We start from the raw sequence: 11,340 nt of genomic DNA on the forward strand, positions 1-11,340 counted from the left end.
CCCCCAGGTGAAGACCCAGTTTAATAAAGCTTATTTTCAAGACAGTGTGGTGTTTTTATTTTAATATTTTCTTTACAGGTGCCAGCGGGCACTTTATGTCCGGGCATGCTGGCACTTGTGGTTCTCCAAGTGCCAGCATGCTGGGGCAGGCTTGCTGGGACCTGTAGGCTACCTGTAAAGAACAATATTACTATTCTTTGCAGGTGGACTACAGGTGCCAGCAGGCCCTTTGTGTCCGGGCATACTGGCACTTGTGGTTCTCCAAGTGCCAGCATGCTGGGGCAGGCTTGCTGGGACCTGTAGGCCACCTGTAAAGAACAATATTAACACACAATGAACCCCGCACCCACCGCCACCAGGGGTGCGGGGCATAGCACTGGGCTATCAGCCCAGTGCTGGTTATTGCTCGGGAGGGGGGACCCCATTTTTATTTTTTGGGGTTCCCGCTTTCCGAGGAATTCCAACCCTGGGCTGACTGGCTGGGGGGCAGATTAATGTTATGGCAGGGGGACCCCACACTGAGTGTCTCCCCTGCTATGGCATTACTCCCCCTGGCTGGTTCTGCCTAGTGCTGGTTTTCCTGATGTGTTGGGGGACCACACTTTTTTTTTTTTAGGGGGGGGGGGGAGGGCTTGTTAGCTGCCAGTGCCTCCCCAACCAGTGACCTCACCGCACGTCACTGCAGGACGCCCCATATATACCCCCACAAACATGCGCTTGTGCATGTCACACAAGACTATACTGATTCTGACACTACAGATTGTGATGGGGATGTGTTGCGGGGGTCCACATCTCTTGCAAAGGGGGTGCAATTGTTAATGGAGGCTATCAGGGATGTGATAAATGTTAATGATACCACACCTGAGCAGGTTGAGGAGGCTTTTTTCACTGAAAATCAAAAAGCCTCGCTAACCGTCCCTGCGTCAAAGGAATTGAATGCTATATTTGAAAAAGCATGGGTAAACCCTGAGAAAAAATTCCAGATCCTTAAAAAGGTCCAAGTGGCATTTCCTTTCCCGGAGGAGGATAGGAAAAAATGGGAAAACCCGCCAATTGTTGATGCCTCTGTGTCCAGACTCTCAAAGAAGGTGGTTTTACCTGTTCCAGGATCTACCGCCATAAAGGAGCCGGCTGATAGGAAAATTGATAACACTCTTAAATCAATGTATACTGCTTCAGGGGCCATATTTCGTCCCACTATTGCTACTGCATGGATTGCAAAGGCAATAGTAAAGTGGTTGGCTACCTTACTTGAGGATTTGGATACGATGGATAGGGATGACGTTGCATTGTATTTACGCAACATACATGATTCTGCAGGTTTTATGGTAGAATCCATGAAAGGCCTGGGTTCCATGGCTGCGGGAATATCTTCCATGTCTGTTTCAGCTCGTCGGGGACTGTGGCTGCGCCAGTGGTCGGCCGACGCAGAATCCAGAAGAAGTGTGGAGTCCCTACCCTATACAGGTCAGGCTCTCTTCGGGGAAGCTCTAGATGCGTGGATATCCACCGCTACAGCGGGTAAGTCTCCGTTTCTTCCCTCAGCACCGCTCCGAAGAAATCTTTCTCTTCATCTGCAACGCAGTCCTTTCGGCCTAACAAGCCTAGAAAGGCCAGAACTTCCAATACCTTCTTTAGGGGAGGTCGGGTTAAGTCCAAGAAACCTGCCGCTGCAGGTTCCCAGGAACAAAAGCCTGCTTCGGGTACGCCAAAGTCCTCCACATGACGGTGGACTGTACGCCCCGGTGGTGGGGCCAGTGGAAGCGAGACTCAGACACTTCAGTCAGGTCTGGGTATCGTCCGGCCTGGATCCCTGGGTGTTAGATGTTGTGTCTCAGGGATACAGGCTGGAATTTCAAAGTCTTCCTCCTCATCGCTTTTTCTTGTCAGGCTTGCCAACTCTGTTGGAGGACAGCACTGTACTACAAGACGCTGTCCAAAAGCTGGTAGAGGCACAGGTCATTGTGCCAGTACCACCTCACATGCTGAACAAAAGTTACTATTCGAACCTTTTCATGGTACCAAAACCGGATGGTTCGGTCAGGCCCATTACCTAAAATCATTGAACCCCTTCCTAAAGGAGTTCAAGTTCAAGATGGAGTCTCTCAGGGTGGTGATATCGGGTCTGGAAGAAGGGGAATTCCTGGTATCCCTGGATATCAAGGATGCGTACCTCCACATTCCGATCTGGCTGCCGCATCAGGCTGATCTCCGCTTCGCATAGCTGGGCTGTCATTTCCAGTTCCAGGCACTGCCATTCAGCCTCTCCACAACACCGAGGGTGTTTACCAAGGTGATGGCGGAAATTATGATTCTCCTCCGCAAGCAGGGTGTGAACATCATTCCGTATCTGGACGACCTGCTGATAAAGGCATCGTCCAAGGAGAGGCTGCGGCAGTCCTTTGTCCTCACAACGCGACTGCTCCAGAGTCACGGTTGGATTCTGAACCTTCCAAAGTCACATTTGGAACCAACCCAGAGGTTGTCATTTCTGGGAATAATCCTGGATACGGAAATGCAGAGGGTGTTTCTTCCACAGGAAAAGGCGTTGGTGATACAAGCCATGGTCTGGGATGTCCTGAAGCCACCTCGGGTGTCGGTTCATCAATGCATTCGCCTATTAGGAAAAATGGTGGCCTCTTACGAGGCTCTCCAGTACGGGAGGTTCCACACTCGGACCTTCCAACTGGATCTCCTGGACAAGTGGTCGGGATCTCACCTCCACATGCACCAGAGAATTTGTCTGTCGCCAAAGGCCAGGATTTCACTCCTCTGGTGGCTCCAATTGCCTCACCTTCTGGACGAACGCCGGTTCGGGATTCAGGGCTGGGTCCTTCTAACCACGGATGCGAGCCTTCGGGGCTGGGGAGCAGTCACTCAAGGAGTAACCTACCAAGGATGGTGGTCAAGCCTGGAAGCCGGCCTGCCCATCAACATCCTGGAACTAAGAGCCGTCTACAACGGTCTTCAGGCGGCCCCTCTTCTCAGATATCTGGCCATTCAAGTGCAGTCGGACAACTTAACAACAGTGGCTTACATAAACCGACAAGGCAGAACGAAGAGCAGAGCAGCAATGTCAGAGGTGACAAGAATACTCCTCTGGACAGAAAAGCACGCGTTAGCGCTGTTAGCCATCTTCATTCCGGGAGTAGACAACTGGGAAGCAGACTTCCTCAGCAGACACGATCTCCATCCAGGAGAGTGGGGACTCCATCCGGAGGTGTTCAAGGAAATAACAGATCTTTGGGGTTTACCCCAAATGGACATGATGGCCTCTCGTCTCAACAAGAAGGTTCAACGTTATTGTTCCTGGTCGAGGGACCCATAGGCAGTGGACGCCCTGGTGTCTCCATGGGTGTTCCAGTCAGTGTACGTGTTTCCACCACTCCCACTCATCCCAAGAATCCTAAAGCTCATAAGGAGAACAAGGGTTCAAGCGATCCTTATTGCCCCAGACTGGCCAAGAAGTGCTTGGTTTGCGGACCTTCTGAATCTACTGCAAGAAGAGATGAGGCCTCTTCCTCTTCGGGAGGACCTGCTGCAGCAGGGGCCGTTCGCCTATCAAGACTTACCGCGGCTACGTTTGATGGCATGAAAGTTGATGGCCTGATTCTTGCTCGGAAGGGCATTCCGAAGAAGGTTATTCCTACCCTCATACAGGCTAGGAAAGGGATAACGTCTAAACATTACCATCGTATTTGGAAGAAATATGTCTCTTGGTGTGAGTCCAAGAAGTTTCCTATGGTGGAGTTTCAACTGGGACGTTTCCTCCTCTTCCTCCAAGCAGGAGTGAATATGGGCCTGAGTTTGCATTCTGTGAAGGTCCAGATTTCAGCCCTATCCATTTTCTTTCAGAAACAATTGGCTGCCCTCCCTGAGGTTCAGACTTTTTTGAAGGAGGTTCTGCATATCCAACCTCCCTTTGTATCGCCTACGGCGCCTTGGGACCATACCGTGGTGTTGCAGTTCCTCCAGTCTGATTGGTTTGAACCTCTACAGGAGGTAGAGGTCAAATTTCTTACATGGAAGGTGGTCATTTTGTTGGCCTTGGCTTCTGCTAGACGTGTGTCAGAGCTGGGGGCTTTATCCTGTAAAAGCCCTTACTTGATCTTCCACGAAGATAGAGCTGAGCTCCGGACTCGTCAGCAGTTTCTTCCGAAGGTTGTGTCGGCATTTCATATCAACCAAACTATTGTGGTGCCAGTGGCTACTGACTCCTCAATTGCATCAAAGTCCTTGGATGTCGTAAGGGCTCTGAAGATATATGTGAAGAGAACTTCTCGTCACAGAAAGTCGGACTCTCTGTTTGTCCTCTATGATCCCAAGAAAATTGGGTGTCCTGCTTCTAAGCAGACTATTTCTCACTGGATTAGGTTCACTATTCAGCATGCTTATTCTACGGCAGGGCTGCCGTGTCCAAAATCTGTTAAGGCCCACTCTACTCGTAAGGTGGGGTCTTCCTGGGCGGCTGCCCAGGGTGTCTCGGCAGTTCAACTTTGCCGAGCTGCAACTTGGTCTCGGTCGAACACGTTTGCAAAGTTTTGCAAGTTCAATACTTTGGCCTCTGATGATCTGAAGTTCAGTCAATCAGTTCTGCAGGAGCCTCAGCGTTCTCCCTCCCGTTCTGGGAGCTTTGGTACATCCTCATGATACTAATGTGGACCCCAGCATCCTCTAGGACGTAAGAGAAAATAGGATTTTGGTTACCTACCGGTAAATCCTTTTTTCGTAGTCTGTAGAGGATGCTGTGCGCCCGCCCAGCACTTCGTTCTCCTGCAAATGTTATTTGGTTCAGTATAACTTTGTTTTAGTTGAGTATTGCATTGCTACTTGGTAAGTACTGTTTCAGCAGTTGCTGAGTAGTTCAAGCTAGTTGACTTGACGTGCCTTGTATGTGTGACCTGGTGTGAATCTCATCACTATCTGTGTCTAATCCTTCTCTCGAAGTATGTCGTCTCCTTGGGCACAGTTTCTAGACTGAGTCTGGTAGGAGGGGCATAGAGGGAGGGGCCAGCCCACACTCTCAAACTCTTAAAGTGCCAATGGTTCCTGGTGGACCCGTCTATACCCCATGGAACTAATGTGGACCCCAGCATCCTCTACGGACTAACGAGAAAAGGATTTACCGATAGGTAACCAAAATCCTATTTTCAGGCGAGCTACCTGCCTCGCACACATCTATTTGTGTAATCCGTCCGGGTACACAACCCTCTACAATTTTCCAGAGTTCTCCTTCCCCCTCTTCCTCTTCCTCCTCCTCCTCCCCTATATTCACCATAGAGTTGCTTGGAGGAACGGAACCCACAAACTTTCTGGAAAGGGCATCGGCAAAAATGCTGTTTCCTTGGATGATGCTGCACCTCAAATTTAAATGGCTGCAAGGCCAAAAACCAGGTGGTCACATGAACATTCACTTCTTTGTTCATGTGCATCCACTGTAAAGGGGCATGATCTGTAACCAATAAGAACTCTCACCCAAACAAATAATATTTTTTTTATTATAACATTTTATTGAAGTTTGTATCAATGGGGCAGGTACACTCACAGTCAGGAGTACAACTGACGACAAAATTCAATAAATCAGAGTAAACATTACATTTCTGACCATTTTAGTAATAAGATATAATAAGAACAAACACAAACGAGACACACACAAAGAGGAATAAGACACGGGTAGGTAGAGGGGAAAGGGAGATAGAAGAAAGATAAAAGAGAGAGCGTTCATGGGTACCATTTCACATATCTGCAAACATGTATGGGGTTCCTAGAGCAGGAAGGTCAAATATCGTGGTAACATTTTCTAAGACAAATAAACCACATTCAGGTAGCTGAAGTTGAAGAGGATAATCTAAGGAGCAAGGCAGGTTTTCACTTTCGACCAGTCACGTGTACCAAAATAAGATGAAATAGCATTTACGGAATCAGCATCCAGGGTAAGAATATATAAGTCCCATTTGTTGTGGAAAGTCCTCAATGAAAAGACTTCGTTCAGCAAAAGAGATCGCATATCAAAGTACAAGAACATTAGAAGCCGAACCTTCAGTTCCTGAAGCGTGGGTGCAGATTTCTTGGTCCAGTGTATTAGTATCAATTTCTTGGCGAGAGTCAGTATGAGGACAATAAGAGGTATGCAGCGAGGAGAGTGCTTTCCAAACTGCCATTCGCAAGTGGAGCAAAAGGCAAGCCTCGGGGTTGGGAGTAAGGGGCACATGAAGGATAGAGCTCAGAAAAGAGACTAATTTACACCAAAACCTACGTATTTTGGAACATTCCCAGAAACAGTGAAAAAGTTTGGCATTTTGCATAGTACATTTAGTACAGGACCCAGTGTCCCCACCCCCCATATACTTCCGCTGGGCAGGGGATATATATGCCTTATGGAAAAATCTAAGGTGCGTTTTTCCTGTAGATAGGTGGAGTGTAAACCTTTAGTGTATTTATTGTATTGCACTAGGAGATCATTTGACACACTGGATATGGTGGGCAAATCCAATGTCCATTGAGTGAGTAATTTACGTGAGTATAAGGGTATATCAATCCTAGTCTCTACTAAGTGAGGGTATAAGTGACAGAGTTTGTACTGTGCCGTAGTTCTACGAAGTAGAACTTTCAGGATAACATGGGAGCCATGTGTAATAGAGTCAGTGAGTTGAGTATAGGGGAGTGACTGAACATAATGTCTCACCTGCAGGTATAAATAGAAGTGGCTGTTGGGGAGGTGATGTCTGCGTTGTAAGTCAGCAAACGTGCAAACCGTGCCCCCTGAGTCAAAGACTTTGCTCACAAGGGCGATACCTTTACTTTTCCAGACTTGGAGCAGCGGACTGCAAAGTGAAGGCGGGAAAGCGGGGTTGCCCCAAAGGGTAAGGAAAGGAGAGAATCGAAAGTCTCTCATCAATTTCTTATTCAAACTAATCCATATGAGGTAAGTATCATGGAAAAGTACATTAGAATAGATATGTTTCGGTATAGCTGAGGATGGGAGATGCAGCAGAGCTGTGGGTGAATAAGGTGAAAGGGCTGCTTGATCCAAACTTATATAAGTGTGGGTGGATCTGTCCAACAACCAATCCCCTGCATAACGAAAGAATACCGACACGGTATAAGATTTAAAGTCTGGTATACCCAGCCCACCTAATGACAGAGGAAGCATTAGCTTGGGGAGCGCAACTCTAGCCCTCTGGCCCTTCCATAGAAAGGAGGAGATTTGCAAAATATCACTGTTAGTCAAAGCAAGTGGTAACGATTGGATAGTGTAGAACAGCTTAGGGAAGATAATTGATTTAACTACTGCAGCCCTACCTAGCAAGGAGAGTGAAAGCGCGTCCCATGATAACATTAATGTGGTTATCTTTTGTATCACCGGGGTGAAATTGGCTTTATATAATGTCTCAGTTTTGTTAGTGATAGATATACCCAAATATTTCATCATTGAGGTACTAATTTTAAAGCGTGAAAAAATCAGGGAAGAAGCAAGATCTAGCGAGTACTTGCCTATTGGTTGAAGTTCAGATTTATTGACATTGATTTTATACCCTGAGGATTTACCAAATTCATCAATCAATGCCATAATGTGGGGAATGGAGGTCAGGGGGTCAGTAATAAATAGAAGCGTATCATCTGCGAACAGTGATACCTTCAATTCATTCGATGCAATCTTGATTCCATGAAACTCCGTTGAGCCACGTAGTAGAATAGCCAGAGGCTCAATGGCGATGGCAAAGAGCAAGGGTGACAGAGGGCACCCTTGTCTAGTGCCTTTGTACAAGGGGAAGTAGTCTGATATTTGGCCATTGCAGATAATTTGTGAAAGTGGGGTGGAATACAGCAATTTGACATAGTAAATAAAAGTCGGGGGAAGACCAAATCGGGCCATGGTGGAATATAAGTGGGGCCAAAGCACCAGGTCAAAGGCCTTCTCGGCGTCTAGGGATAAAATGATACCTGGAGGAGAGTAGTCAACAGATTGTTGGAGATGTTGGACAGCAGCAATGACCTTCCTCACATTGACCACAGAGTGTCTGCCCACAATAAACCCCGTTTGGTCCAGGTGGATAATAGATGGTAGTACCACTTTAAGTCTGTCCGCTAATATTTTCGCCAAGATCTTATAGTCCGAATCCAATAGCGATATCGGCCTATAAGATCCTGGGTTGGTGAGATCCCTACCCGGTTTAGGCAGAACTTTAACATAGGCTGCATTAAAGTATAGAGGGGGGAGGCCAGATCGTAACATATGGTTAAAGGCATCCACCAGCGTGTCTAGTATATGGGGAAGCATGAATTTGTAGAAACTACACCCAAACCCATCTGGGCCAGGAGTTTTACCGTGTTTCAGATTTTTAATTACAGATGTGACTTCTGCAGCAGTGACAGGGCCAATCAGTGCAGGTTCTAGGGCAGAGTCCATTTGCGGGAAGGAGTCCGTAAGGACAAAGGGGTCACACATAGGGTCGGAGTGCATATCTGCTGCAGGAGCTAGAGAAGTATGAGAGTAAAGAGCGGAATAATAATTAGTCATGATCTGCAATATCTGTGCGTTGGAGGAGGTGAGAGAGCCATCCGCTCTCTGTAGGGGATGGACGATAGCAGATGGCCTAGTGCCATTCAGTATGTTAGTTAGTAGCTTGCCTGTTTTGTTTCCAAAACGGTGATATTTGTAATTGACCTTGTAGAGAGATTTATTGCCCCTATTGGTTAAGTATTCGTTAAAGTGGGATTTAGCGATAGTGTAATTATGCTTATTGGACACAGTAGGGCTGCGGCAGTAAGCAGAGTAAGTAGAGGACAGTTGATTTTGCAACCTGAGGTAGGAAGTGGCATAGGCTTTGTTTAGTTTAGCCATATATGAGAGAATTGCGCCCCTCAAGACCGATTTCGCTGTTTGCCAGAAGAGAGGAGGGCTGGAGCTTGCGTGAGACTGGTTGTTGGAGCAGAATTCCCCCCAGCATTCGACTAGCATAGTTTGAAATTCAGGGGAGGCCAATAAATGTGAAGGAAATCTCCAAATCCGTCTGGGAGACGGTTCATCAGAGACATGCAAAGAAAATCGCTGCAGGGAGTGATCCGATAATGATATCGGCTCAATCTCGACGTCTGATACCCTTGTGAACAAAGTCTGGGAGACCAACAAATAGTCTATTCTTGATAGGGTGTGTTAAACAGAGGAGAGGCAGGTGTATTCCCTGGCGGTAGGGTTGACGGCCCTCCAAACATCAACTAGGGATAATTGGGATAGGAATTGAGGGATCCCAAACTTGGGTAGAGAAAATTATTTTTTGGGTACAGGGGATCTGTCAAGGTGTTTGTCAGAAACAAGATTGAAATCCCCGCATACTATTAGTTCCCCTCCCATGTGAGGTGTCAGTTCAGCAAGCAGTGTACTAAAGAATTTGGTGGTGTAGACAGGCGGGGCATAGACACTGCACAACGTGTAGGGCTGGGAGTGGAGTAAAACGTTAGCAATAACATATCTACCTTCAATATCTGATACCACTTTTGTCAGTTCACATGGTAATGTACGTAGTGACATTATGACTACTCCCCTAGACTTAGACGTATAAGAAGCACTAGCCAACAGTTTCCAGCCTAGCATTTGGAGTTTTAACATTTCTATCGGTACTAAATGGGCCTCCTGGATAAAAAGTATATCTAGTTTCAACTTGTTACAATATAAGAGAACCTTCCTGCGTTTTCGGGAGAGTTAAAACCCCCCACATTAATCTCAGACATGTTGTATAATACCAGTGTGGAGAGTAGGTACGCCTGAACATTGCATCTAAACATTTATGATAAGAAGAAGGACTGGTGGAGGAAGAGGACAAGACACGATAGGGTGGGGACACAAAGACACATAGAAACATATAATAAACAAGAAACAACGATACACATTGCGTATCCAACTACCATACTGCACTTTCACATAACTTCCGGAGACAAATTAAAAACAAAAACATCAGATACAGTAAAATACTTTTGTAGGAACCCAGAGCATAACTCCTGTCATGCCCGGCTAGTTGTCATGTAAAACCTCAAAGAGTCCTCGAGGAACCGGAGGGGTGTAGGCCTGCAGAGAGGACACATCGTATGAGAAACCAGAGTAGCTGGGGAGGGAAGTGAGGTGAAGTTGAGTAACAACACCATCCGTCTGTCATAGATGCAGGTGGCAGGGGGATCAAGGCAATCAGGCGGGGTCGGTAATATCTTGATCTGAAGTCGGGCCTCTAGCACAGAGAAAATCTTCAGCATCGGCAGGAGACATAAAATCAAAGTGTCTATACTTATCAAACAGACGCAGCTTGGCAGGGTAAATAAGGGCAAATTTTTTCCTATCTGCAATCAGGTGTGTACAAATAGGAGAGAAAGCTCTGCGGGCTTTCGTAAGTTCCACGGAGTAATCTTGAAATAGTCAGAGTTGTGCGCCTTCCCATTTAAGGACGGGCTGTTTTCTGGAAGCTTTCCATATTTCTAGCTTGTGTGTGTAACTGAGGCATTTAAAAATAGTGACTCTGGGACGCGAGTCATTAGGGCGTGGATGAGGGCCTATCCGATGGACAGGTCAGGTATGCCCAGCAGTTGTGGAAAGGTGTGTGCAACAAATTGCTCCAGCAAGTGGCCCTTAATCGTTTCAGGGAGCCCCACCACCCTTATATTGTTTCGCCGTGAGCGATTTTTTATTTCCTCCATTTTATTGATAATGGAATAATTCTCCTTCTCCAACCTTTTAACTTCACGTTGCAAATCAGCTAGATTATGAGCCACCGAGCCTATTCTGTTTTCAGCAGTGGTAACCCTGGTAGACAAGTGGTGCATCTGAGTGGTAATGTCACTTACTGCTTTAGTCAGTAGCGGCCCCATCGTGGAGGTAATGGCGTCCACGAGGTCCCCATAAAGCAGCGGGCTGTCCCGGGGGCGCTGGGAGTTCAAACCAGCAGTGTCCAGTGTCTCAGTGACTGTTTTCTTTGAAGCCGGCGTGGTGGCGTGTGCCTCTTCCTCCGGCGCCATTACAGGGTCCGCGCCTCATTTGATCTGTTGCAGCGCCTGCTGCTGGGAGCGCGGCGGCTGCGAGGATGTGACAAACTTGTTCATCGTGAAGGAGCAGGAGTGGGTGTGGGGGAGGTTTGGAGGCTATAGTAGCCGTGAAAAGGGTCAGAGAAGCTGGGCACGGAGCGGAGTGTTAAATCCTGCCATGCAGCCTCTGCTGGTCTAGACCATATTTTTTTTATTTGGGGACATTTTTTTTTCAGACACTCAGTTAATGGTGCTGCTCTAATGGAAAAATCATGAAAGGAATCTGCAGTAGTTACTCACTAGAAGGAATGTTCTGAGCTGGGACTTAAA

Source organism: Pseudophryne corroboree, chromosome 6 (genome assembly GCF_028390025.1).
Source record: "Pseudophryne corroboree isolate aPseCor3 chromosome 6, aPseCor3.hap2, whole genome shotgun sequence".
NCBI classification, from domain to species: Eukaryota; Metazoa; Chordata; class Amphibia; order Anura; family Myobatrachidae; genus Pseudophryne; species Pseudophryne corroboree.